The 27824-nt window shown below is 45.7% G+C and overlaps 1 pseudogene; it reads right to left on the minus strand.

Annotated features, from left to right (window-relative positions):
- The window catches only part of LOC144823946 (2',5'-phosphodiesterase 12-like), a 79523-nt pseudogene extending 52038 nt beyond the window's left edge, over positions 1-27485 (minus strand).
- Between the last annotated feature and the right edge of the window lie 339 nt (positions 27486-27824).

The raw sequence follows: 27824 nt of genomic DNA on the forward strand, positions 1-27824 counted from the left end.
AAAGTCTGTTATTGCCTCCAAGATAAGAAGAAAGATATCTTTAACATAAAGGATGAGGTCTGATCCTTCTGCCTTTGATGACACTCCTTTGATGCAAATGTTATTCCACCGAGACTTATATTCTAAATCTTTAGCGTGGGCTTGCAATTCGATCTGCTGTTTCCTGTTGCAGATGTTTCACTTCATCTTCGTGGTTATATTTTCATGGTCCTCAAGAGCTGCGACTCGTTCCCCGGCAATGTGGAGGTCCCGTTGGATCTCTTTGATATCACTTGAGAGATCTTGTTTGACCACCTGCAGGTCATCTCGCAGAGATCTGAACAGGGCTTCAAGGAAGGAGTGTGTTACAGGTTGCTCCACACCTTCACTGTCCTTGAGGTGGCCCGGGTTGTATTTCGATAGGCGATCCGCCCCCCCCAATCTCCCCCGGAGCGCCGACAGGCTTGGTTAGCATTTCTTTTAGGTTGCGGTCTTTATCGCCCGGGCTGTTATCATCTCTCCAGACTCAAGGGATCGCATCCGAACTCTGCATCTGCCCAGCCCCAGCTCAGCAGGACACAGCAGTGCATAAATACTGCTATAAATGAAACAGGCGAGTTCAGCTGGTCAATTATGCACACCAAATGACCTGGGACTAAGTAGGTGAGTGCACCACATGAGCTTCCACGAGTTCTCCCATCGCTTTTGCTAAATCCAGGAGCTCGCAGCTTGTGCCACCTTCTCTATTCCCCTGATCCCGAGGCGAGTAGCTTATAGTCCCTGGGAATTATCCCAGTTTGCCTCGGTATTAAATATAGAGGGTGCACTGTAGTATGTATCTCTGGTGCAGTGAGTGAAGAAGTGCTATTAGTGTAGGCCTTTGAGTTAGTGTCACCCTAAATTTACTCCAGGTTATTGAATAGTGTGGTAGCAGAAAGAGGACCTCTTCGGTGGCCACGGGGACCCCAAATAAATATCAGTGGTGATGGTTCGGGTAGTACTCACCTGTCAGTCTCCCCCGATGTGGCAGTATGGGGTAGCTCTGATGGGCAGAGTCACGTGCCACCTGCAAACGCCTGGAGTGTTGGGCAAGCTCAGCTATTGAGTATTATGGAACCCCTTGGGCCCAGACCCCTGAATTTAAAGTTCCACTCTTTGAGCAGCCCTTGCATACATTATGTCAGTCCTGTAGGAAAGGCTGTGAGTTGGGTCAGACACTATATGGTCACTGTTACATAGTGAGGGCCTCTGCTTGCACGGCTTGAAGGGGAGCATACTCGGTCTGTTGCTGCCTTGGCTCAGGTGCCGATAGGGAAGCGGGAGCTGAGTTCCCTGGGCCCCCGCGGGGATCGCTGCTGGTCTCTGCAGTATCTCCATACTCCAGCTTCACCTCAAATTCTGGTCAGCCCAGTGTTAGCACTCTCCAGGCCTCTAATGTTGGGCCAAATGGCTGCAGGATTCAGCGCCCAGGCAGCGAAGAATGTCACTCAGACTGGATGACGGGGGCCCATCAGACTCTGACATGCCACGCACAGCTGGGTTCAACTCTCTAGTTGCTGCAGTGAGGGGTGTTCTCCGCTGCCCTACAGTACCGCCGAGCCAGAGACCAATAGGAGTCTTGGGTCCACATGACCTCTTTCTGCGTCTCTAATAAAGTCCCGGCTCTGGACTCTAGATTTTGGTAGCGGCTGCCATCTTGCTGAACCTGACCTTTACTCGGATGGGGTCCTCTCATTGGATTGTTGAACCAGTGTGTCAGCTTCTTCTGCCCACAATGGGGTACACCACCATCTGCAGAACCTCAGGACCCCAGCTTGGTCATCAGGTGGGCAGCCACAGCGTTTTATGTGGCTTAGGCCGACGGCGAGGACAGAGAGGTGGGGAAAGATGTCCTACCCATCTGCAATCTTGGCCATACCCCTCAGAAGCTAATCATTTTAGCCATGTACGTTTTACGTCATGCTTATCAGCAACTCAATCTTAGCATGCCATTCAGACTGAGGATAGGCAGAGGTTAAAATGGACAGGTGCGAACAGGTACTGAGTACCTGTGCATCTTTTATTTTAAAGTAAGAGTACAAACCATCCTCCGATGGAGTCAAATACTTTTTGGGGGGAGACAACCCACAATTCTGTGTTTCTATTCCACGCATAGGGGTTAGGAAAATACATGTTAAACATTAGTAGAAATCCTGCCACTTAATGACACTTACATCAGAACTGTAGAAACATGAGTTGGGAATTCAAAGATGTGAGCTATTGACACCTACAGACCCCCATCTTATAGTTCTGCTAGCTGAGGCACACCTGGCATACAAGGAAACATTGGATTGTCTCTCTGCGTTGGATTATAAACAATATCTTGCTCGTCGGCATTCAGAAGGTGACAAAGCAGGCAAAATGCTGGCTTGGTTATTGAAAAATGATACTTTACAACCCCCCATCGGGGTGATAAATACTAATAAGGGCGATTGGTGAACACACAGAGGGGAATAATGGCTCTTTTCATAAGAATTACACCTCTCTGTACAGCGCTCCTAACACTGATGATCTCCCTCACATTCAACACTTTTTATCACAAATCCAGCTCCCGCAGGTAACACAATCCCAATATGATTCACTCGAGGAACCCATCTTAGAGGACGAAATATCTGACGCTATCAAACAGTTGGCAGCGGGCAAATCCTCGGCAGCGGATGGCTGGCCCTCAGAGTTCTACTCTACCTATTCAGAGCAGCCTGTGCCTCAGTTGTCCAATATGTATGGAGAGGCATTTGAGAGAGGAGAGCTTCCACCATCTTTGTGCGAAGCGCTACTAGTGGTGCTGCCTAAACCGGCTTGGGATCCCCTCCAAATGGTCTCATATTGACCTTTGTCACTAATAAATGTCAATAATAACATTTTGGGGAATATACTGGCCAATAGACTACTAGAAGCAGCATCCATACCGATACATGAAGACCAAAATGGTTTCATCCCAGGGAGAAGCACTGGCCTGAACCTGCGCTGTATCTTTAAATTGCTAGATTGGGCCCATACAGAACCTGAAACCCCTTGGTTAGCAGCATTAGATATTGAAAAGCATTGAATAATTTGGGTTGGTAATATTTATTGGATGTGTTGGCAAAATTCGGCATTGGCCCTAAATACTTGAAATGGGTGTAAATATTATACACAAAACCGCATGCAAGAGCAAAGACAGGCTGTGTCCTCTTCCTACTGTTCATAATAGAGCGCAGTACCAGACATGGCTGCCCCTCTCGCCCATTGTATTTGCATTGTCCATGGAGCCTTTGGGGTGCAACCTGCGCCAAAAGGTGTTGGACTGGGGCATGCATCCAGACAGACAATGACATATAGTATTGCTCTATGCAGATGACGCACTAATCTACCTGCATGGCAAGGTCACTGTTCTGCATGAGCTGATGAGACTGTTAGACACCCATGCTCAGGTCTCAAGTCTTTGAGTCAGCTGGTCCAAGTCGGCAATGATCCCAATGAAATTGAGTTCTCCATACCAGAGACAGACTATACCCCGTACGCCATTGGAACGGGTATTTGACACTTTCGAATATTTCGGTGTACAAATGTATCACTCCCGGTCAGATATCATAGATTCGAACCTGCGTAAAGCAATTACTAGAGTTCCCACAACCCTTCCATTTTGGCGGAGCCTGCCCTTGCCCCCTATGGGTTGGGTGGCTATTTCCAAAATGCTTTTACTTCCACGGTTTCTGTATTTCTTTGCAGCCCTCCCTCATCAAATACCACAGAGTATATTTAGAGATCTTACATTTACAGACTTGGGTGCACCAAACTATGAGCATTACTACGCTGCAGCCCAACTGCAATGGCCAATGAGGTGGCTCATGGGTGATAGCATTACCGAGCTGACCTCTTGGGCTTTGCCACTGTGACAACCAGCCATAATGGAATGGCTCTCGGGGCCCACAACGATACAGCAGAGGAAACCGGGTAACATGCTAATCATGGCAGCTAGGTGCAGCTGGTTTAGATACATGCTGCCTAAAGGCCAACCTACACCATATGCACCAAATCTACCTTTGGAGATTTTTCTGGGCTCATTTACTTGTCATAGACACGCGGAGCTAGAGACCTGGCGAGTGGCGAGACTAGACACCTGGGGTGACCGTGACTTGTTTGCACACTCACAACTGCAAAATCTCGAGGGTTTAATATAAGACTTCGGGATACCACAGGGGACTCTCATTATCTCATCAATTTCTCCAAACGTGGGGGAATAACCATATAGAACCCGCCATATCGAAGATACTGCAGATTCTACTCACACATGGAAGGGGCAAGCACGTGGTGATGGCGATTTAAAACTCTCTCAGCCCGACCCTACAACCTTATTAGCATCACATTGCATATATTGGGACTAAGCGCTGTTGATCACTGTCACGAAGAAGCAATGGTAACAATGTATAGGTTATCCTAAAATCATATCCATGAACGCTAGGCTGAAGTATACGCGATTCAATTACTTACACTACACATATTTAACGCCACATAGATTGGCTCGCATATACTCCGCCCCTACTGATGCCTGCCCTCGCTGTTTAACCTCAGAAGCAATGTTTCATCATATGGTCTGGACTTGCCCTCGCCTTAGTACATATTGGAATGAGATAGCTGCGACACTAGCCGAAGCGACGGACGCGATAATAACTCCTCAGGGTCCACACTTCCTACTTGGTATTACTAAACCCTCTGCTGCACATAACAACCTTAATACATTTTTAGACTTGGCCCTGGGTTTGGCGAAACGTAGAATATCTATGACGTGGAAGTCGCATACTGGCCCTACTACACGCACTTGGCTCCTGCATCTCAGCCAGACACTAGTTGCGGAGCATAGTGCACAAACACTAAGGGGCAGATTTATGAATGCCTTGCGCCGCCGGTGCTTCATTTTTAACATGGGAAAAAGTGACGCACCGGCGGCGCAAGGCCTTCATAAATAAGGCCCTTAATACTCCATGTGCGCCTTCACGGACTAGTCCCATATATTGGCGTGAGTATCTGCCGTTCATAGAGGCTAGATTGAATGAATCCATTTCAACCATCTTGTGAGCAGGCCCGGTTCTAGAGGGTGGGCCGGGTGGGCCAAGCCCACCCAAACATGAGCCTGGCCCACCCAAACATGATCCTTGGCCCAAGCAGTAAATCTGCCACCGATCTACAACATCAATAAAAACTGTTCAGATAACTGGTGATTTACGATCCTGCTGCAGAGCAACCATTTGTCTGTTGGTAGTTTTTAAATGCAGATAAACTGAATTTTATGGGAATAGCTCAGTGGGTTACTACCTCAGTCACAGATATCCTTGTGTTACTTGCAGTTCAGAAGTTACTATCCTAACATAGGACAGTGACTTATGAACTGTCATCAAAGAGCTGCGTACAAACTTCACTTTTTTGTGTTGTGATATAGTTAGAACTTCTCCATTCTTTCAACAGTCTAATTTTACTAAAAAGAGTTTGTTTGGGCAGTTATACCTTTTTATCAGTAAAGCCAACTCCCAACCACTGGAGTACTCATTAAATCCTGAGTGTGTGCTTCTCCAGACCAAACCCCCGTAAAATATACTGCCCACCAGTGTGGATGATGTTATTTCTACACCTTGTAATCCTCATTGGCTTATGTGACATTCCCCGTAGACCGATTTATTGTCTCTGTTTAAAGTGTGCTGTTATATAAAGTACTGTGACACCCTACACTCATATAAGTAGCGCTATGAAACAAATGGAATGGATATGAGAGAGGGGCAACGGCAAGATGAGGGGCACTGGTGGAGGGTGGTAGTGAGTGAATCTGAGGAGGAGATCATGGGGTGGGGGGCTACGGAGAAATGCGGGGCGCTGGTGGAGGGTGGCAGTGAGGGAAGCAAATGAGGAGGTCACGGGGGGAGGAGAACTACAGAGAGTTGAGGGGCAATGGTGGAGGGAGCAGTGAGGGAAGCCAAGGAGGAGGTCACGGCGTGATGGAGAACTACAGAGAGTTGAGGGGCACTGGTGGAGGGAGCAGTGAGGGAATTTGAGGAGGAGGTCATGGGGTGGGGGAACTACAGAGAGATGAGGGGCACAGGTGGAGGGTGGCAGTGAGGGAATCCGAGGAGGAGGTCATGGGGTGGAGGAAACTACAGAGAGATGAGGGGCACAGGTGGAGGGTGGCAGTGAGGGAATCCGAGGAGGAGGTCATGGGGTGGAGGAAACTACAGAGAGATGAGGGGCACTGGTGGAGGGTGGCAGTGAGGGAATCCGAAGAGGAGGTCACGGGGTGGGGAGAACTACAGAGCGATGAGGGGAGCTGGTGGAGGGTGGCAGTGAGGGAATCTGAGGAGGAGGTCTTGGGATGTGAGGGAGCTACGGAGAGAAGAGGGGCACTGGTGGAGGGTGGAAGTTAGGGAGTGTGAGAAGGAGGCCATGAGGGGGGAGTGGCTACGGAGAGATAAAGGGCAATTTTGGAGGGTGGAAGTTGAGTTATCTACAGACAAAGAGGTAAAAAAAGAGGTCAAAAAGACTTGTGCACCAGCACTAAAGCCGACCGATTAGGAGAACTGTGGAGCATACTTTAACATGCATGCTAATTACATTTACTGCTATATTTAATGTTTCAAGTTTGAAGGTGATTTTACTATTTTTTTTTACTGGGAATAATGAAAGTGGAACTGTATGGTGGCTGATATGGGGCTGGGGCCCAAGGTCAGCTGTGAGATAAGGTGTAATGGAGGGGGATGGTAGAAAAGTGGATAATCAAGCCTGTAAGGGAGTGCGCTGCAGAGCCAGGGGTAAGGTGGAGGTAGTAATGAAGAGGGTTTCTCCCTGAAGGCTCGCACAGAGGGAGCCGAGTAGTGTCACTTTCTTGATACTCCCACCTTAGTAACCTTCTCTTCCCATTAAAGGGACATTACATGGAAGAAAAGCACTTTTTGAGAGTGATAACATTTAGAAATAGACTTGGAAAAGAGTGTGTTTTATTGTGCCTTGTAAGACTACAGAGAACAAGGAGGGCCCAGAAGCTGGTCTGGCTAGATATATAAGCGATAAATCGGGCCAGCAGTGGCCCACCCAAATGTACCTTTGGCCCACCCAAATAAATATTCCTGGAGCCGGGCCTGCTTGTGAGGCATGTCCTCGCTCTGCATACCCAACACAGCATACAGTCAAATGATTGCATATATGGCATGCCTTGCGACCGATATAGCCAAGTCCAATATTGACTTGGATCAGCATATATCCATGTTTAAGGAGTATACGCAGTAACCCCTCCCCGCCTTCTGTATCACATACATCCATACATAAATAATTACTCCCGTCCACATATGTTCAAGTCCACAATACATGTGTAGGTTAGATCTGATCGAATAATTTCAGGTAGTTTGCAGTTTATTTGGAGAAAACTTGTACTGGTTCTAGTGTCAATAACATTCAATGGCATGCACATAATGCTGCTTACATTTCATGACACTTGTATACAGTACTGCTTGGTACCCCAAGTAAATCTTACTCTGATACTTTACATAACAAAGCTGTCAATGTTTGAACTATGTATAACCTGCTGAAAATCAATAAAGACAATTTTTAAAAAAAGATTAGTGTAAAATGTAGAATGTTGTTCTATTGGCTTTAAAACTTGTATAAATGCTTCACCATGGTCTGCCATTAGTGTATTTAACTGCCAAGGGAAACGAGGAAACAATTACAGGATGCTGGCCGAAAAAGTTCACGGCTACGCCAAATAAGTTTATCTGTTCTTATTGTGGTTTAAAATACGGTAAAGCTGAATCCAAGTTTCTTAACTAAAAACATATTGCAGCCTCAACTTCGTGTTCGATTTCGAAAAAAACTTGGATAGGGTTTCAGGGGTCCTTTCACCAGCGATTACTTATGAAGATGGCATGTTTTGAATTTGCTGACATATCTACCGTTTAGAGTTCGGCTTTAGTACTTTTAAAAAGCCATCAATAACGTCTGGTTCGCAGTAACAACTATGTATGATCTGGCAGCTAAAATGTAATTATGACGGGTATCCCGTCCATGAGAAGGAGGTGATCCTGACAGCAGGCCCCGCAATCTGTTTGCACTCATTCCCGTTTACACACATGATGAAGTGGTGCGGTGTGAAGCATTGCTCTCTTAGGGCTCTGCTCGCCTGAGCCTGTAAAAACTTTTGCCAAGAAAGTACACAACACAGTCAATAACCATTCGAATTAACCTTTCATTGTTAGCCCTTACCTCCATTTTTTATGGTTTAAGTTTCATGTTTCTGCGTCTAACTCAACACCAACTTAGACATCTTTTACGTGTGGTCTGTGGGGAAAGGAGCCAGAAAATGTGCAAACTCACTGCACGCCTGCTCAATAAAATAGAATGCAACAACATGTCGGAGACTTTTACTATCAACCCCCGGTGTGAAAAGGAAAGCAAAGGTTATCTCACTGCTTCTCCCGGGAGTCACACCGCGCCATGGTAAATGAAGTGACAACAGATATTATTTTCCTCGGTTGTACTAAGTGATATCATCAGTTTGTTTTTACTAAATTTATGGAGCTTTAAACACGACGAAAACATAGTTTCGGAGTGCTAATTCAATGGCAGTGCTTTTGGTGGCGTCAGACATGATGTAATCAATGACATCAGTGATGCCGTCGGTAATGCAATATTTAGTGTTGTCATTGGAAGCATGTTCAATACATTTGGTATACATTGGCTTGGTAGAAACTAAAGCACATCACATTTTAATACATGAAAGCGACATTTTACCTCAAAAAAATATGTACACATTCAAAATGAAAAGCAGAAATCATAGTAATCTTTTTTTTCAAAAAGAAAAAGTAAAACAGAGTGCATTATTTATGTTCTGCAATACAACTGGGAAAAGTATTAAAGCGAGTGAATCACATTCCCTTCCTTCACATTTTCGAATGCCCAAATGAGTTTAAAGTTACCACGTTTAAAACAGGCATAGACTAAGCCTGTATTGGAGGACTTTGCAAGTTAGTGGAGTGGTTACTTTTTCTATTAGATCAGGCGTTATGCAAGACCTTAAGTTTTTCCCAATTTCCCAAAAATACTTACAAAATACACACATATACATACATACAGGAGCTTTCAGCTGTCCTCTTTGTCCATTGGTCTGTTATAGTGGCATTGTTCTTTTGCTTCTGTCCACCACAACCTACTACAAGGAGCACTGAATGCCTCAGCTGATTGTGAATTACAGAATATTGGCTGTGTACAAAATGCACTTCTGCAAAACTAAAACAGTTCCCTTCACGGGTTGCAGGTCTAACGTGTGGTGTTTTTATTCGGAAAATAATTATTTCTCTTTTCTAACTTTAGCATTTTTGTATTTCTTCATTCCATTCATCCCTGGCTTTCTCTCTCCCTCAATCAATCAATCAATCAATCAATCAGGGAATTATGAAGTGCGCTACTCACCCGTGCGGGTCTCAAGGCACTGGAGGGTGGGGGGGTGCAGCACCAAGTCAGCGAAAGTGTCAGGTCCTGAGGCTCTTACTGATGGTGTGAAGAGTGGGGAGTGTCTGATGTTGATCAGGAGCTCTTTCCAGGTCTTTGCCGCGATGGAGGAGAAGGCTCTTCCACCGGTTATGGCTCTGCGGATGCGCAGGGTTTTGGGGAGGTCGGTGGAGCGGAGGTTTCTCTTGGGTATTTGGAAGGTTTTGTTGAGGTATTGGGGTCCGGTGTTGTGGAAGTATTTGTAGGCATGAGTGAGTAGCTTGAAGGTTAATCTCTTCTAAACGGGGAGCCAGTGGAAGTCTCACAGGTGTTGGGTGATGTGTTCATGTCATGGGATACCGAGGATGAGTCTGGCCGCGGGCATCTGGATGGTCCGGATTTTGCAGAACAATTATTTGTCGATTCCGGCATAGAGGGTGTTTCCGTAATCCAGTCTGCTAGTCATGAGTGCGTCGGTGACAGTCTTTCTGGATTCGAGGGGGGGTCCATTTGAAGGTCTTGCCAAGGGGGTGTTGAAGCAGGTGAAGGCGACGGCATTGATTGGTCAGGTCATGGGGAGGGAGGAGTTGAATATGATGCTGAGGTTTCGGGCATGGTCTGTGGGATTGGGGGGTTGCCGAGGGCGGTGGGCCACCAAGTGTTGTCTCATGCTGAGGCGGTGGGTCCGAGGATGAGGACTTCTGTCTTCCTCGAGTTGAGCTTCAGGCACCTGCAGCTCACCCAAAATGCAACATCTTTCATTCCTTCCTGGAAGCTGAGTCTAGTGGTGTGGGGATCATTTGTGAGGGAGAGGATGAGCTGGGTGTCATAGGCCCAGGATACTATGCTGAGTCCATGCTGTCTGACGATGGGTGCGAGGGGGGCCATGTAGATGTTGAAGAGCGTGGGGCTGAGCGATGATTCTTGGGGTACTCTGCAGTTGATCTTTGTGGGTTCGGAGTGTGGTTCTGAAAAATATGGATCCGTAATAGTACCGGACTCGAGAATAAAAACTTCGTCGAAATAGGACGAATTTGGTATCAAAAGACCGGAAATGACGAGTACATCAAGCACATGTATTTTCAGTATATTCGAGTGACAATTTCACCTCGAAATCGTCATTTACCTTCTGAACCCTTAGTTGCATGTTGCCCTCTACATAGGCCTTAATCCAGTCGAATTTGATTCCACAAGGACACGTACTCCTTAATCGACTTCTTCCTGACCCCAGTACAAGTTAGAACCATTGCCCCAGGCCGAACTCGTTAGGTCAGTTCCCTCCCAGTGGCCAAGCAAGATAGTATCTAGGCCCAACCGGCCATAAAGCCATTTCAGCACGCACACCTGCCATATCTCGCTCACATCTTTCTTCACTCCTTTTCCTCACTTATTTTATGGTGGGGAGGTGACCATCTTTATTAGGGGTCCAGCGATATCTGATGAAATGTTGGGCCTTGCCGGATGATTTGTTATGGGTATCACGACGTGAAATATGTACATGTCATCATGACTCTGCTTTCTTTTTGTAATCAGTAACCATAAATGAAATACCGCGCACCCAAGGAATGTTTCGCCAAAGGGCAAATGTTATGTATAAGAAGAGAAGCCTAACTTTGTGAAAGTGTGCAGTCTCCTGAATATACTGGCATTGTACTTCTAGGACCCTGTCACCTTGGTTGCAGCCAATAAACTAATCTTTGACTTCACCTAGAAGACTCTGAAGTTTCTGTGGGTCTGACTCAGGAGAACCCGAGGTCTTTGGTGTGTTGATCCCCTGGCACCGCTGGGTTACCGGTTCGGTACCGGTTCCTAAAAACCCAGTACCTCATTTGGCGCCCAGCGTTGGGGCAATTCCAGTGGTACCAATCAGCCTGAAGATCGTGAGGAGCTTCGTGTGAAAATTCCGGAGGAGGGCCCACCACCTCATCGACCCCTGCATGTCGACGTGGTCCGAAGGTCTTTACTACGAGGTTCCCCGCTTCCCGACGGCTACAAGGACTGCTGCCCTGGCTATCGCCCTGATGTTGGACCCTTGACATTTTCGGTAGAGCGAAACGCTGAGACGAGTCTTCTGGTGAAGCCATCGATAATTTTCAGTTAAGTATAAGTGGAGCGTCTCCTAGTCCTTAGTTGGACTTACTTTGTGATATCTTAGAGATACATAAAGGTTTTTATTGGTTCTTGCAAGTACCATAACCGAAGGACTCGTGTTTTCACGAGCAATATCGTAATCGATAACTCCTTTGAAGTTTTGGAACTAGACTAGAGAAGAAGGATGCCTAGTCTTAGACTCGGGAATTTGTTTTGTCTTGGTAATAATAATAGGGACTCCCGATTGGAGGACTCATGTCCGGTTCCTCCAGTTGGAACTCCGACTTACGAGCTATACGTTAAACATGGGGTAGGCCCCATCGTTTACAACGAGGTATGGATTAAATACACTAGGAAAGACGGTGTTTTAAAATGGCCCCAATATGGTAGCTTTGATTCTGAAATCTTAGACAACCTTGAAGTTAAACTCTTCAAAAAGAAAGCCCGGCCGGCGATGTTTGACTCTTTCCGCATATGGCGCAAAGAAGCCAAACAAAAAGAAATTAAATTAGCTAAGAAAAATAAGAGAGAAGAGGGACTCTCAGTAATGCAAGCTGCCGTGCAGTTTAAAGATAATGAGGAAGAGCAGATAAATGAACAACTGCACAGGCAACGTAAAATGGCAATAGATAAGTGCTATCCAGTCTTGCCGTCTCTTCAGCAAGGGAAAGCAAAAGAGCGTGAAAAAGACCAATTAATGTCGCAATTGTTAACTTCGCCACCGCCCTATGCGCAGAATGCTACCGCACCCCCGCAACCTTTAGTTGCACAAGCTGCGCCTCTGGCTTTTCCACAGCACCCACCAGCTGTTCTTCAGCTGGCTCCTACTTCTTCGGTGCAGCCTCCTCTAGGCCCACCGACCACTTCTGTTGCTCCTGTGTTTTCTACGATCTTTCCTACTGTACTTTCTACAAATGCCCCTTCTGTGATTTTGCCTAGTACCACATCTATTATTTCTCATACCTCTTCTGCCATCTCTGCATCCGCTTTACCTCACCCCGTTCTTTCATCTGTTTGTTCTTCCGTTTCACCTTCCCTTCGGCAAAAAATGGCCAGTACTGTTACTAATCTTCTTTTACCACTTTTCGGGTCGCCTGCTACGACCCCTAACATAGGAAAAAGACAGTTGCGAAGTCAACTGCCCGATTATCAAGAGAGAGATTCCCTGAATAATTTAGCTCGGAAATGGGTCATGGACACTGCGAAATATGATTTACAGTCTGTCATGGAAGTTTTCCATCAATGGGAAACAGCGACACAGAGATATGTGTTCGAACAGATGTGTGTTTTTCTTTGCGAGGATTTAGAAGACAATGATCAGGATTGCCTCCCACAAGAGATGTGTCGTATAAGGTTTAAGTTTAGTCTGGGTATGATTGTAGGTCCCGATGTAGAAGAAGCAGTTGAAATGCTATTATCACATCGAAGTAAGGGAAGTAGTTCTGGGTCACCATCAGAATCTAGTGCATCTAGTAAGAAAAAGGCACGACAATACCCTATGAGAGAAGTTCCCCCACAGTGGAGAGAGGGTGACGCGACAGCTGTCCCACCTGTCCTGCCCCACTTTCACCGAGTATGGGTACATGTTCCATGGAAGCGAGCAGAAGTTTTAGCACTCAAACAAACACTACCAGATCCGCGTAAAAATCCTGCAGGGTACTATAAAGAATTGTCGCAAACTGCTGGGTCATGTATTATGAATTTAGCCGATATCGATATGTTATTCGGGAACGTTGTTCCACAGCCTTTATGGGGAAAAATTCGTCATGAAGATCATGACCAGGAATTAGGTGCCACGTGGGCTAATATTACTGTTGCAGATGCACGACAAGTTGGTGGTGCAAAACCTGAGCCCCTGATAGCGAAACTACCTGGTAGAATAGTAGATTACATGAAGACGATAATGCCTGCGATACGTGTAAATTGGGATAAGTTATCTGCATGCAAGCAAAAGAAAGAAGAAACTGTGTCAGATTTCTTCACCAGATTTGAAGAAACATTCATTGATCACAGCGGTCAAGATATGACCACAGAAGGTGGTCAGAGATTGTTCGTCGATAAATTTGTGCACAATCTGCTTCCAGACTTGTGTAGAAAATTGAAAGATTCAGAAAGTTCTTGGGCAGTCTCATCTTCAGCCCAGATATTAGCTACCGCACAGTACTACGAGAATAGAGACAAGGATGAGAAAGATAAAGTAGAGAAGAAAACTAGAGAACTCAAAACGAAGGTTTTGCTACAGCAAGCATATCCTCCACGTGGTGGTGGTAATAGAAATAATAATGGTCCGAATCACTACCGGAACACTTTTCAGCAGCCGCAGAGAAACTTGCAGAGATTCGATTACAATCAAAACCGCGTAGGTCCCAATCAGTGTTTATACTGCAAACAAGAAGGCCATTACAAATATGACTGTCCTGCCCTGCCGCAACGTACAAGCGAGTTTTCTGGTGTACGAGGTCGTGGTAGTCAGCAAGCGCCCAGAGGTAGAGGGCGTGGAAACACCCCTCAGGACACACGTCCCCTTCCACCACAAAACTCTATGAACAGGTTTGACCAGCAAAATAACGTATCTGATAGGACAGCTCAATACTACGTCGATGAGTATTACACAGAAAATGAGCAGTGGGAGAATAACGATTGCTAGGACAGCCTTAGACGAAGAGAGGGAGTTGTTTCAGTTCCAGTAGATCAGAGTGGACCTTACGTTGAGGTGATTACATCAGGTGTGTCAGAACCTTTTCTGTTGGATACTGGTGCTACAAAGAGTTCTATTTTGCACTCCAAACTCCCTGGCGCACCTTTGTCTGGCGAAATGAACGTTTCCGTAGGTTTTTCTGGCGCCCCGGTTAGAAATCCGATTTCTGACCCTTTATCTCTTTCTGTTGGTCCTTGTGAATTCGAAGCACCCCTTATTTTGACAACAGGTTGTGGTGAAAATTTGCTAGGATTAGATTTGCTAAAAAGATTGTATGCGACTTTGTACTGTTCTCCCTCAGGAGTACAACTGACTTTAGGTAAGAAAGTGGTCTCTCCCATGTATTTGTCGAGAAATACGCTTCCAACAGAATTGACACTTCTTCCGGATATTCTTTGGGCTACTGGTCCGAATGATGTAGGTCTTTTAGAAATTCCACCGTATGTTGTAACATTTAAGTCGAATGTCAAAATGCCACGAATTCCCCAATACAGAATATCCAATGAGGGCGAAAAAGCTTTGCTAGCGATTGTTTATTAGTTGATTGAGAAAGACGTAATTGAGGAAACACGAGGCAATGTTTGCAATAGTCCTGTTCTGCCTGTTTTAAAACGAACTGACCCTTCTCAGCCACCTGTGTATAGATTTGTGATTGATCTTAGGGAAGTAAATAAGATAGTGGTGCCACAATTCCCAGTTGTCCCCGACATTACAACATTATTGACTATGATTCCAGCATCCGCATCATGGTTTTCGGTGATTGACCTGAAGAATGCTTTCTTCAGTATCCCGATTGCGGAGGAGAGCAGGGATATTTTTTCCTTTAGTTTAGGTGGTCGCAGTTTCCGCTTTAAACGCGCTCCTCAAGGCTACTGTGAGAGCCCCTCAATATACAGTCAAGCTCTGAAAAGTCAGCTTGACGCAATGGTTTTGCCCAAAGGTTCCACTCTAGTACAGTACGTGGACGATTTGCTCATAGCTGCGGATACTGAGAAAATATGTAAAATGGCCACGTTGGCACTACTGCGTCATCTATGTGATCTACATCACAAGGTGTCACTTTCCAAGCTCCAATATTGCCGACAAGAAGTGACCTACTTAGGTCATCTCTTATCGAAGGAGGGAAGGAAACTGACCCCAGAAAGAATTCAGGCAATAGCGAAATTAAATGTGCCAAGAACGCAGAGAGAAGTACGCGCTTTCTTGGGCATTACATCGTACTGTAGACAGTGGATTCCAAATTTTTCGTTATTAGCCAAACCCTTATTGGCACTAACGTGTACAAATACACCCAATCCCATTCCTTGGTCCGATGAGTGCCAGAAAAGTTTTCTCGAATTACGCACAGCATTATGTTCGGCCCCTGTGTTAGGTAACCCCAACTACAGTAAGCCTTTCACATTATATGTCCACGAGAAGGAGGGCTGTGCATTGTCTGTGCTGACTCAGTTATACGGAGATAGACAACGGCCATGCGCCTATTTTTCCGTCAACTTTGGATCCAGTAGCACGAGCATTGCCAAGTTGTCTAAGGGCCACAGCAGCAGCAGCTGTTTCTATTCGACAGTCTGCAGGCCTAGTAATGAATAATACATTAATTGTGATGGTTCCGCATGCAGTAGATACATTGTTAAATAGGACCAAGACACAGCACTTAACTAGTGCTCGACTGTCCAGTTATGAATTGACGCTACTAGCGAGCCATGTGCACATCAAAAGATGCAGTACTCTGAACATAGCCACATTGTTACCAATTGCTGAGGAATCGGATGCTTCAGAAAAGCACGATTGTTTCCTCAGGACGGAGGAGGAGACCAAAGGGAGAGTTGATCTATCCGATATTCCTCTCGCCGAAAGTGATGGTACATTATGGGTGGATGGTTCATGCTTTAAACTCCCAAATGGTAAAGTGACTACAGCGTATGCTGTCACAACTCTGCACACAATCGTTGAAACTGCGCGAATACCACATGGTTCGGCTCAAGCCGCCGAACTCGTGGCACTGACGAGAGCATGTGTGTTATCAAAAGGAATGAAAGTGACTGTCTATACCGACAGTCAGTATGCTTTTGGAGTGGCTCACAGTTTTGGTCGATTGTGGAGAGAACGTGGGTTCCTGACTTCGCATGGAGCTAAGATTCAGCATGGTCAGTTGGTGACTGAGCTTCTTGAATCACTGACGTTGCCCCTGAAAGTAGCAGTTGTAAAATGTAGTGCACACAAGAAAGTGATCGATGATGTTGGTCGTGGAAATGCATTTGCTGACGAAACTGCTAAAGAAACGGCAAAGAATGTGATGAGCCGAATGTATGTTGCGAGCCCAGAAAGATGGACTGGTGATGTTGGAATGTGTGAAGACACGATAGAAAGTGTGAAGTCCATCCAAGCTGAGGCCACGGAGAAAGAGTTAAGCATGTGGAAAGAAAGTACAGGGAGAATGGATGTAAATGGTTGTTGGATTGAATCGACAGAGCAACAAAGATGGATGTTACCCGATGCGTATGTGCCTGCAGTGGTTACAATGGCTCATGGGATGGCCCATATCAGCGCGAAAGGGATTTGCGAGTTGTTGGCCCCAGTGTGGAAGAATTCAGGGATTCCCAAGTGTGCAGAAAATGTTGTCAAGAATTGCATGGTATGTCTGAAGCACAATCCTGGTAGGGGAACTCCAACTCCAGCTGGTCATTTCGCACCTCCTACGTATCCGTTTGAGGTTTTGCAGCTAGATTTCATACACATGGAGAGGTGCAACAACTTAAAATATGTGCTCGTGGTTGTTTGCGCCTTCTCAAGGTGGGTAGAAGCCTATCCCCTAAGGGACAATACTGCCTTGTCCACAGCGAAAGCCCTTGTGAAAGAGTTCTTCCCCAGGTTCGGAATGCCTAGAATGGTCTGGTCGGACAACGGAAGTGAATTTGTGGGCAGTGTGATGAAACGAGTGTGTGAAGGGCTAGGCATTAGTCAGAAGTTCCACGCTGCAAATCACCCCCAATCAGCTGGATTAGTGGAATGTTACAATGGCACGCTTAAACTTAAATTGGCCAAAATCCAAGCGAGCACAGGTCTTAAATGGCCCGACGCTCTACCCTTAGCACTCCTATCCACCAGAATGACTGTGCATTCGCGAATGAAACTCAGCCCCTATGAAATAGTCTTTGGTCGGCCAGCCAACATATGGGGAGTGCCTAGGCCCACGAAGTTTAGCGAGCTGCAACACCCCATTTTACTCGACTATCTGTATGAATTGACGGCTAAATTGCGTGTTTTATATCAACAGGTCCACAACACCTTGCCTCCAGTTTCCGAGACACCGGGTCACTCCATTGACCCTGGCTCCTGGGTTCTGGTCAAGAATTTCCAGAGAACAAGAAACGACCAGCCCAGATGGACCGGACCGCACCTCGTCCTCCTGTCTACAAGGTCAACTGTTAAAGTGGAGGGGAAGGCCAATTGGGTCCACGGGATCCATTGTAAGAAAATACCTTTCCCTCTGCCACATGACCAATGGGTCCGGACAGGAGCCACTGACTCAAAGCGCACAACTGATGAACGCGTAGAAGAAGCTAAACGCGATTGTGACAGTAAGAACATTTTTCAAGAAACTACGCCGCCATCAGAACAATTGAACTCTGTGGAACCTGAGCTACTATTTCCGGACCAGACAGCACCCGGGAAAAGACGCTATAATTTCCGACCGAGAAAAACAGACTAAAGTAAAAGTGATTCATTTTTTGATCCGAGAGAAAAACCTGTGGACTAATAAAATCATGAGTTTTTCCTTCCAAAATGCTATTTTGAAAATGCAGATTCTCCCATCTAGGTAACTTGCTTATTTTTGTTTTTTCGAACCGCCATCCGGGTTCCGCTGCTAGGGTCGCGGTTGACTAAAGACTTTTGGGTGCAGCTGACAACAATAGGTTGCCGGTTCCAGTTGGTCGAAGGGAGCCACCCTAGACTGACGGAAGCATCCTTTAGCAGAAACAACCTACCGCCGCGGGCAGCACCTTAGAGAGGATGGAGTTTCCTGATGTGGAGAGAACTGCCAGACAAATGAACTTTAAGCAGAGACTTTTGAAAACAATGAGAAAGAAAATTTTTATAATGATGTGTATTTTTATGATATTTAGCATAATGGTGTTTTTGATAAGCTATGCTTTATTCTCTTTTCATGTGACATTCACGCCTACTACATCGCCCATACCTCCCCCTACTGTTTCCTCTCATTCTTTCCACTCTTTGCCTGACCACGAATCAAATAGGAGATTAGAGTTCATTAATAACTCCTTCATTCAGCTATTACACCAACACCAACTTGTGATGAACACAACCAACTGTTGGGTGTGTGGTCTCATGCCCCACACCACGGATAGAGGCATCCCCTATTTGGTCCTGCCATTTAGTCACAATGGGTCAGTATGGGCATATAGGACAATGTTCATATATGCACGAGAAATCCAACCCCTACGTTCTGTAAAAGACAACCTCAAGACTAGCGCTCTAGTGAAGGGTATAGTTGACATGATCAAGGAAGTGACTTCTTACGAAGATACCCCAGACGATGAGATACTTGCATATGTAGGTTGGAATGTGACCGGATATGGCACTACACTAAGTGAGAAACAGCAAGCCAAGAGATCGTCCCCTATCTGGATCGTACCCCATCAAGGTCACCTGTGTCTGCAAGGTATTGGTAGGAATCCCAGAGCTCAGCTAGGGAAGAGTGTCTGCACAGAAACGTATGTTTTTGGATCCCAGACTTCCCCTGCCTTTTTAGCCGCAAAGGGTACTTATTTCATCTGCCACGATAGAGCCTATACATGGTTGCCCCCTGACTTCTCAGGCTCATGTTTTGTTTCATTCCTGTTACCTCCCACCTACACAGCAGCGGCGGATTACCATCGGACAAGGGTAGTTAGAGGTGTTTTGAGTAAAGAAGACACTGCGGGTCAAGAATTTGATGACTTTGCAATGGGTATTCTGCCGTTCTGGGGAGCCATGGTTAACAGCAGAAACATAAGGCAATTGACAAGGGTAGTTGAATCCACCGTGATTGAAACTGCCGGTGCCCTTAGTAACCTGACTGCTGAGCTCCAGTCGGATCGACTGATGACCCTTCAGAACCGGGTCGCTTTGGATGTAATACTTGCCGTCCGGGGTGGGGTATGCAAATTGATCCAGTCCAGTTGTTGCATTTTTATTCCGGATAATGCTCCAACAGTGTACAGGGCCATCTCCAAACTACATAAGATTTCCGAATCTATCCATGTGGACAAAGGAGATTGGTCATTAATGGGATGGTTCTGGGGGCTGATATCTGCCTGGGGATGGAAAATTCTGATGGTCATTGGGATGGTCTTAGCCATTCTTTTCCTGTTCTGTCTATGCATACAGTGTGCTCCTGCAATATGTGGCCTCTGTGCTACATCATGTGTAAGGAAGCCTGTGTCAAGACACGAACTCAGCACTAGAATGATGTTACAGCAACACCTCAATGACTTTATGAATATAGATCCGGACTCAGATTAACATAAGGATAGATTAATTGCCTATGTAAGGGCAAAAGGAGGGTCTGTGGTTCTGAAAAATATGGATCCGTAATAGTACCGGACTCGAGAATAAAAACTTCGTCGAAATAGGACGAATTTGGTATCAAAAGACCGGAAATGACGAGTACATCAAGCACATGTATTTTCAGTATATTCGAGTGACAATTTCACCTCGAAATCGTCATTTACCTTCTGAACCCTTAGTTGCATGTTGCCCTCTACATAGGCCTTAATCCAGTCGAATTTGATTCCACAAGGACACGTACTCCTTAATCGACTTCTTCCTGACCCCAGTACAAGTTAGAACCATTGCCCCAGGCCGAACTCGTTAGGTCAGTTCCCTCCCAGTGGCCAAGCAAGATAGTATCTAGGCCCAACCGGCCATAAAGCCATTTCAGCACGCACACCTGCCATATCTCGCTCACATCTTTCTTCACTCCTTTTCCTCACTTATTTTATGGTGGGGAGGTGACCATCTTTATTAGGGGTCCAGCGATATCTGATGAAATGTTGGGCCTTGCCGGATGATTTGTTATGGGTATCACGACGTGAAATATGTACATGTCATCATGACTCTGCTTTCTTTTTGTAATCAGTAACCATAAATGAAATACCGCGCACCCAAGGAATGTTTCGCCAAAGGGCAAATGTTATGTATAAGAAGAGAAGCCTAACTTTGTGAAAGTGTGCAGTCTCCTGAATATACTGGCATTGTACTTCTAGGACCCTGTCACCTTGGTTGCAGCCAATAAACTAATCTTTGACTTCACCTAGAAGACTCTGAAGTTTCTGTGGGTCTGACTCAGGAGAACCCGAGGTCTTTGGTGTGTTGATCCCCTGGCACCGCTGGGTTACCGGTTCGGTACCGGTTCCTAAAAACCCAGTACCTCAGGAGAGGAAGGGCGGGAGTCTGATTCTTTGTGTTCTGCCGATGAGGAATGAGCGGAGCCAGTTCAGGGTGGTTCCCTGTATGCCAGCATCATGGAGTCTGGTGGTGAGAGTGCGGTGGGAGATGGTGTTGAGGGCTGCAGAGAGATCTAGTAGGATGAGGGCTGTGGTGTGGGTTTGGTCGAGGAGAGTGCAGATGTTGTCTGTGGCGGCAAAGAGGGCAGTCTTAGTGCTGTGGTTGCTGTGGAATCAGGATTGGGAAGGGTCGAGGATGGAGTTCTCTTCAATTTAGTTCGTTAGTTGGACGTTGATGATCTTCTCAGTGACTTTGGCCATATTTCGTGCTGAAGATTTTCTACAGGTAGATCTCCTCAGCAGTAGCCAGTGTTTCTTCTATACCTGATCGAGCTAAGGCATCCAAAACTCAAACAAAAAGAAAGAGAATGGGGTGTTATGGCCAGAGCTGCTGTCTTTGGAACTCAGAAACCAACTTCGAGTCCTGGCGTCGGTGCCACATCCTGTGATTATGGGCACATCTCCTAATTTCCCATGCCCAAAATATAAAATGAATCTGACCTTGTATAATAAACTGGGGCTAAGTCTACGGGTATTAGTTATGAGGGGAGAGGCCACCTCAGATAAAAAACACAATCTTTGTCATGGTAAACCATCAAAGTCACTAAACAAAACTGTGCTTAACCCTTTAGTAGCTTGGCACAAAGCTGTAAGGCTTAACTTAGAGACAAGGTGTAACGTATTTATATAGTATCCATACAATATAATCCCAAACCAATTTAGGAATAAAATAAAATGATATCAAAATGACAAATAAGTAGAACTGAAGACATGATTTTTTAAAGTTTGAGTTAAAAATAGCACCAAAGAGCACAAAACATAAACCGTGGTTACCTGGTCATGCTAGACCAGTTCAATGCCAAATGTTACGTTTGACTACGATAGATCACTGATCAAGTAAAGGGACCAGGTTAAATCCATGGAAAGTTTACCTTTTAACTTAGACACTTTTACCCTATTGGCATTTAAAAACTTTTATTGAGGAAAAGATCTTGCCCCTCTGATTTGTCAGAGGGGCAAGGTGCAAGCTGGACCCTAGGCAAGGCTCAACAACCGGAATTAATTTATGTTCATTCGGGCGCTCACAAAAATGATCTAAGGAAAGGAATGTTCTGCCTGATTTACCCTCAGCAGCTACGGAAGACATGAAAAGAATGGGGCGTAGTTGCAAAGTTCTCGGTGTCTTCATACATATATGACTTTACTCGCACAAGCATTGATTCTCACTGTGCTTGTTCCCATCTTGCCAATGAGCTCGCTGATGCTGTGGGACCTACCTTGCAATCTCTCTCTCTCTTTACTTATTCACTTTTTTCTTTTCTCCTACTCCACTTACAGCCTACCTTCACTGTATAGCCAAGCAAGAAAGGGGGCCACCCAAAGTACTTACTATGTACCACTTACCCTGTAAAGCATAGGTTGGCTACCCATACAAAGCAACCCTGTGTATTGTTTGTATGTGTATAAATACCATAAATATATATATATATATATATATATATATATATATTGTTTTTTAAGAAATCTTCTGGTGTGATGCTTAGCTAATTATGTGTCCTGAAGATGACCATGTGCCAATGACAAAGGTCGAAACGTCGTCGACGCAATTGTGGCCGCAATTTATGGAGGACACATCGTTTTGTTTGCTGTTGTCCCAGTGTTGTTCTGGAACTCTGTGTTTTATGTAACCTCTTTTTGTATGCCACCTGTCTGGTCTTGTATGTTCACCAATTGTGATATGTACCAGCTTATATGCCGGAGCCTCGTGATACATTTTATATTGAATAAATTGTGTATGTTTTTTAAAAAAAAATCTGTATATGGGCGGAATTAGATATCTTTCTTTGGTGTGCACTTGTTTTTGTATTTCTTTTTTTTTCAAATGTGGGTAACTTTTGGTACACTGTGAACCGCTGTTAGGATAAAATACCTATTGCCCCTGGTTCAGGTGGTTAGGGATGCCCCTGTGGTGGTTAACCACAATTGGATTAAGCATTATAGGAAGGGCAGAACTCCTACAGCAGAGTTCAGGGGGAAGCTGGAGGTGAAGTCCTTTCATTCCTGAGACTTCTTAGCAGGAGGCCAGCTCTCCTCAGGCCCTTGGAGATCCCTTCAAGCAAGGGAACACAACACACAGCAAAGTACTTCCCCTCTCCTTGGCAGCAAAGCAACTGCAGGTCAGTCCACACGCACACAGCAGGACAGTCCTTCCTCTTCAGTCTTCCAGCTTTCTCCTTGCCAGTGGTTCCTTCTTGATTCCAGGATGAACTAAAGTTCAGTGGTCTGGGGTTCTGTACTTATACCCCAAAAAGTCTGTGTTCCCTTTGTGCAGGAGGGCTCTGACCCCGGTCCAAACCAGTTTTGGAACACTCTTTTTACATGACTCATTCTTTCCTTTCACAGTGCAGAGCAGAAACATCAGATGCCCCACAGGAGGTGGAGCCAGCATTGTGGAGGGATAGCACAGCCCTGAGGCACTTTGTTGACATGATTCCTTCTCTCCTTTCACAGTGCAGGGCAGAGACATCAGACGCACCACAGGGGGGGGGAGTAAGCACTGGGGGGGGGGGGCAGGCTCAGTCCTATTCAGGTCCCAGGTGCAACTCCTCCCTCCCATCTAGATGCAAATCTCTCTATTCACCACTGGGCGAACTCATTCTGTCTCCTGGAATCCCCCAGCCCTGTCACTCACAAACCAGACAGTCAATTCACAAACCGCCAAAGGCACACAGAAAGGCCAGACAAGAAAGCAAGATAGCCCTCTCAGTAGTAAAAAACAAAAATGGCTGTAATTCCCTACCAGAGCATGTCACACACACTAGTACATGCTCCACCTTTCATATACACCGCACCATGACCAAGGGGGTACCTAGGGCCCTCTATAGGGTTGTCTAATGTGTAGAGTGGACACTGGTCAGGGCAGCATGGCAGTTAGCAACTGCACACAGGCCCTGTGGTGGCAGGCCTGAGATACCATGTTAGTACCTTCTGAAGGGCTGCTTGCCAGCGTGTCATGTGGAGCAATGTTGCTATTGATTGGGTTTAGTGGTGTTGTGATTAAGGTGAAAACAGTTGTAAATAGCTTCAATCTGTTGCCTTTGACCCTGGGGTGATGTCTGACATTTGTGTGTTTGGGCACTGAATGTGCTGAATAAGAGGCAGTATATTGACTTCAGGGTGTTGTGGGTCACGTATGTTGTTGGAGCTATTGCTTGCATTGCATCAGGCCAGTTTCATCGACCACCAGGGCCCAACACATGGGGTACTAGTTAATAAAGGTCCTCTTTTGATATCTGATTCCAGCCTTTGTGTGAAGGAATGCCGTCACCTACTCCCAAAATTGCATCTGGTCAGTTCCTCCCCTTCTCCACGTCCCCACTCTAAACTGTCTAGGGTGACAAAAGGCAAGATAGGCCTGGTGCCAGGTTCTTTTGTGTGTGCTGAAGACAGGATCCAGCTCCTCTCCGGCTATCCTGCCAGGAAGCTCCTCATACAGCTATACCAAAATCCCATTGTTCACTGTCTGGGCACAGAGACATTCTTGATGGGGGAACCATTCACAGGTCTCAGGTAGCTGGAAACTCATAGAAAGGCCTCAGAAATGCTGGGTAGGAAAATGCCAACTTTCTAAAAGTGGCATTCTAAAAATTATAATCTGAAATCCAACTATACCACAAATGAGGGTTTTATATATCAATTCCTATGAGTGTAAGCAAAGCATATTTTTTTGTATTTGCTACTACTCTGAATTCATCACTTATTGATTATAATTATATTGTATTGTGCTTTCGTTTCACTAGCTCTATTTAAAATAGCTACACATTATGAACAGAGAAACCAGCTGGGAAGTGACTATCAACCTCAGAGGATACTGCTAGGCTTAAACTGTCCAATGCATGACCAAGCCAGCTGACCAAGTCAGCTGGAGATAGGCTCACTCTCTACTACCACTTGCAGAAGGCTTTACTGGTCAACGGGATCCATTGAGAGGGTGTAACGTAAAGCCAGGTACAAATGGGAGCAGGTTTTTGAAGAAATCAGTGACCCATTGGACCATCGGTTTCATCTCTCAATGTGTCTCTTGGAGGATGAAGATCTTTCACTTCGGGTTTACCATTAGCCCAGCCCAAAAAGGCCTTGGCTCAACTTATAACAGCTAAGAAAACACCGAATCGTGATCTACAGTTACTTCAAACTAGCTCAAATCAGACCTCATAGAGAATGGCCCTCCAAAAGCTGAGATCACTTTATAAACAAGCATTACCAATACAATGGGTCTTGCATTTACGTGAGTTTGTGCTATTGGCATTGTAAATGTCAATGCCTTTTATTTATGTTTTGGTTTTTAAAACATAAATAAAAGGCTTTGTCATTTACACTGTCAATAGCTTAAACTCTCGCAAATGTGAGACATATTGCATGGAAAATGCTTGTTTTGGTAGGCACCAGGAGATTAAATGATTTTCCCAGAATCACAGGATATTGAGCCCACGCCGAGACTCGAACCTAGTTCCTCAGCGTCAAAGTCGGCAGCTCTGGTCGTCAGGCCACATCCTCGAAAAGTTTTCTTTAAGGCTTTCAGGGATGCGTATAGAATTATGTAAATGCATAGTGAAGGTTCTGGTATTTGGCCACTATTCCTTGGAAGTAACATTGTATTCACATCGTCGTTTTAATTTCACACCTATACAATACTTCGAAATCACTCTCCCTGATACTGCATGACCGTGTCGATTGTGGTAATTAAAGCTCTAAACACAGATCCATAACAATAACGCATGGCGAGCATTTAGAACAAGTTCCGATACGAAGAGATTTTGAGAGAAAAGTTGACTTGTTTGCTATTTTACCTCATGTGCGCTGTGACCCTGAAAAAAAATACAGTACATGAGTCAGTCAGCTTCTTAATACAAAACAGCAGACACTTCAGAAACCATTAGGAAAGGGAGTAAAAAACACTCACCACAGCTTTTGTAAGACACTTCCAAGTCGCCAGTTTTGCACACAGTGTGCACAAGCCATTCTTTGTTTTCGATGAGAGATGCCATAAATAATATTAACAAGACGAAAGCAGCCAGGGCTGGGCAGAGACTGTCCGTGAAGAGAGGACAGTCCACCTCTTGCAGACAGAGCAGGTCTACGTTGTATTGTATTGTATTGTAATTGCATTTATATAGCGCTTACTACCCCTGACGAGGCGTCGAAGCGCTTTTTCGACGGGTAGCACGCTACTCCAGGACCCACAGAGGATTAGTGTTGAATTAGTATAGTGAAACATGCAAGTACATTTTAAGTGGTGGATAGGTTAATCAGTTATTTGGATTTGGAATGATAGCAGAAGGATAGAGTAGGACAAAGGTTTGTATTTATTTATCGCTCGCTTGTTGACGCATGCTATTCAGGGAGCCTATAGAGGATTAGTGGTGAATTAATATGGTGAAATATGAGATCATTTCAGTGGTGGATATTAGTCTGTTACTTGGAGTGAGAAGGTTAGCGGATGGATAAAAGGGGAAGAAAGATTTGCATTCATATAGCACTTGTTACCCCTGATGGGCGTTGAAGCGCTTTTCTGGCGCGTTGCACGCCACTCCGGAACCCATAAAGGATTCGTGTTGAAAATGAGTATAGTATAAATATGAAGTAATTTGAGTAGTAGATATGTTATTCAGTTATTTGGGCAGTATATTAGTATAGTTTAATATGGAATATGGAATTTGAGAAGTGAAACATATTAGTCTGTTAATTTTTATTGAAAAAGGATAGTGGAGGGATAAAAGAGTGAAGGATTTTTTTTTTTTAAAGTCTTAGCAGTAGGAAGAGGCTTTTGGATGAGTAAAAAGGAGTTTTGAAGGGAAGGAGTCAGAGGGGAGAGTTTAGAAATGTTCTAGTCATTGAGCTCCTTGCGCAGTAGGGTCTGTCTGTAGACCATGTCCAGGGCATAGGGCGCAGAGTAGGGGTAGAGCACGACCAGGGAGTGCTCGGTCTACGTGTATATGTCTGCCAAGATGTTGCAGGAGACTGTGCAGAGGAGCTACTCCGGGCTCACCCGCTGTGTGTACAGGTGCCCGGCCTCCACCGTGCAGCTGGCCTCTATATCTCCTAGGAGGCGCCGTACCGTGGGGGGGGGTCAAACTGCCCGGGGTCAGTGTGTAGACCCACTGGCTACCAATGGTGGCCCGGCCTCCAGGCTCCTCGGGCGCTTCCCTGAACCAGCTGAAGAGCGAGGCCCCCAGCTGCCCGATCTCTATGTGCAGAGCAGGGCAGATGGGGAAGCCGGCCATAATGTGGCGGGTTGTGCCCCACCGTATAGCGGGTATCACCCACGTGCAGAACGGCACCGTCCCGCCAGGTCTCGGCATTGAGCAGCTCATCGGGCAGCAGTTGCTCCTGGTAGTAGAGGCACACGGACGGCTCTGCAAGGGAGCTAAATGGAGAGGCCTTTCCACAGCACTTGCATTTCTTGGCTGTGCTGCTCTGGGCTGCCTTCACGGCGTTGGTTGCGATGCGGGCCAGTGCCCGGCCCAGAGTCTCCGACTGGTCCCATTGCATGGGCTTCTGACTGCCATCAAGAGTGAATGAGAGGGTCAGCTTTGGCTCCGAAGGCACACAGCGTACTACAGCCTTCTCCACCCGTGCGGTGTGTCTAATGGTACTGGAGCAGGCATAGGACCGAAATGGGAAACCTGGGGCAGTAGCTTCCAGGATGAAAGCCTCAGCATCAACACGGCGCCAGGTATACAAGGGCAGTGAGGATTTTATGGCAAGGCCCGGAGGCCAATATTATGCATAACACCTTTATTGCTCCTCAAGCACAGCAGCAACAAACTCTAGCATTAGAATACTCATTAGCTCTAGAATGCAGAACATGCATATAATCATAGAACAGGCAGCCATTTTCCTCTTTTGTTGCTGCTCAAGCACAGATAAGTCCGTTCATATCTTTCTTGTTTATGAATGTGGTATGTTTGGATAAATCAGTATATTAATATGTTTCTTTGTAAGTTTCCCTTCTAGTATGATTGAAGAATGAGAGTAGAAGGCACAATGGTTGTTAGTCT

Source organism: Lissotriton helveticus, chromosome 3_1 (genome assembly GCF_964261635.1).
Source record: "Lissotriton helveticus chromosome 3_1, aLisHel1.1, whole genome shotgun sequence".
In the NCBI taxonomy this organism is placed as follows: domain Eukaryota; kingdom Metazoa; phylum Chordata; class Amphibia; order Caudata; family Salamandridae; genus Lissotriton; species Lissotriton helveticus.